Here is a 2,220-nt window from a genome sequence, read left to right as displayed (position 1 = left end):
GGTTTAACTTTTATAAAGTATTGCCAGATGAGACACATTTTGCACTCAGGCTACCCCTGGAAAAATATGTTAGCTCTCAAAGGCTTTATTATCAAATCCTGGAGTTTTCAAGGCAAAAAAGGAACAGGGCAGGGGAAGGGCGGGAGGGGGGGTTCGGGGCAGAGACAGACAGATGAATGGACAGAGGTATTATTCTATAAATTGAAATTTATGTGCTGAAATCAGAACACTGCTAGCAAAGCCAGCTTCATTTATCCAGTCCCTTTCAAGGAGTTTAAAGTCACTTGAAAGAGCACTTCCCTCGCAGCCATGCTCGACAGATTGCCAATTACAGCCCTGCTGAGAGGATGGAATTTCTTTGGAGTCACAACTGTACGTCTGCCCTTGCAGTAACGGGCAAGGTATGTGCCTTTTGATTTGGTTACCAAAAAAATCTCAAAACTGGAAAGCTTCGTTTCCACACATCTGAATTTGCTCGGTATCAAAAAAAAAAAAAAGAAAAAAGAAAAAAAGATAAGCTTGTGTTTACATCAAGGTGACAAATTCACAGGTTAATAGCTTTTAAGCAGGCAGGTCAAAAGGATAACAAAACAAGGATCCTACTTAAGGAAAACATGTTTGTAAATGCAATACAAAGAGCTTTCAAAGATACTACAGGGAGACACAGCATTGTCCATGCTAGGTAGATCTGTGTAACCCAGCACCTACAGAAAGCACTGTCAGAAGTGCAGTGGCGGTCTGAAAAACCTACAGAATCGTAGGTCTGTGGAGTGAGCGAGGAGAAAAATATCTGTGGGGTGGTTTCAGCTTAAAAGTTAAACATCTGATCTAAGTCAGCTAGACTCACTCCATCTATAGCCAACAGGAGCCTTCAGTGTGCCATTTATCCCACCTACTTGAAAAAATGTCTCCCAGGTGGGAGCACACCACCCTGTGTAGAGGCTGATCTCTCCTGACTAGAGAGGGAAACAACCCTTCTAGTGTACACCGACTGCCTAAATGTTGGATGGCTTAAATTTGGTGAGACGAAGCCCATCCCTGAGGACTGAGTAACTTCAATAGCAATATTATCAGTCTTTATGCATCACTCAAGAGGAATAGCCGTGTGTTTAAAATCCGACTTCAAGAGGATACAAACACTTCAGTCCTAGATGCAGTCCCTTAACTTCACTACAAGTACTCTTCAGCTTAAAATGAAGCACACACTTAAGGATCCCGGAGCTCACATCCTTATCTGTGAGCAGTCCGTAACTGCACCTCTGGATTCAGCTACACAACCACACATCTTCCCAGTGGCTACAACATTTAAGTTACAGCATTGGCTGCTAAAGGCCAAGTACTGACTGTGACTGCTTGGAAAGGCTGGATGAGTCGTATAGCTGCTATAGGTCTGCTCTATGTAACTCCTTCCAATGGACTACAGGCCAACCAAGAAGCTGACTACCACCACTCCTCCGTTCAGGTCACAAATTAAACGTAAGAAGCCATGAAAGGCTGCTCTGCTTTCTAGAAAATTGAAAAGGAAACAAAACAGTAACAGAATGGAAAACTTCCCAGAAAGAAGAGAAAAAAACTGCCTCCAGATTCGCCACTACAAAGTGCTGCTGCTGGTTGGTGGACCACAAGACGACCACAACATCACCTGTCATAGGCGCTTGTCCTCCTGCAGACAGGATGAACCCTCCATCGCGGAGCTTGACTGGCTCTGCTGCAGAAGCACTGCTCCTCTCACCAAGAGGGAAAAGTTTTGCTCCCATGGGACTCTATTGTCTGCTTCTTAAAAATGCTATCATCTTTTTAACTTTTACAAATGTTTTAACTCAGTAAAAACTATTCAAAGTAAGAATGAGAAGGGCAATTGGTCAAAGGACTGCAGCATGCTTAATCTTTTTTCTTTGAGTTCCCGTGCACATTTGAAGTAACTTTTGTTCCATTTGCAACCCACATGCTGACACAGCATCCCTCCCCTTTTCTGTTCTCAGATCCTGTTATGAGTTTATTCAATAAAAAGACAGATATTCATCTCTTTTCAAGTACAAGAACATGCTTTTGAATAACTCAATATGCGATACTGTAACAGTACTCCAAGCCAGTCCTTGTTTTAATCAGTCACATCAACTCTTGGAGCAGAGCTGACATATACATATCATCACCTTGTGCATTTACCTCACGGGTATGCAAATACGAAGGGCTAAATTTGGGCTGCCTGTTCTGCATGTA

At 42.8% G+C, this 2,220-nt stretch overlaps 1 protein-coding gene across 1 annotated transcript in view; it reads right to left on the bottom strand.

Annotated features, from left to right (window-relative positions):
• Positions 1-2,220, bottom strand: part of NUAK1 (NUAK family, SNF1-like kinase, 1) — a 21,551-nt gene that overhangs the window by 18,243 nt on the left and 1,088 nt on the right. The window lies entirely within an intron of this gene.

The sequence above is a fragment of the Mesitornis unicolor genome, unplaced genomic scaffold (genome assembly GCF_000695765.1).
Source record: "Mesitornis unicolor isolate BGI_N332 unplaced genomic scaffold, ASM69576v1 scaffold17888, whole genome shotgun sequence".
Lineage (NCBI taxonomy): Eukaryota > Metazoa > Chordata > Aves > Mesitornithiformes > Mesitornithidae > Mesitornis > Mesitornis unicolor.
The sequence above is the reverse complement of the archived record's forward strand: the minus strand, read 5'-3'. Positions and strand labels throughout refer to the sequence as shown.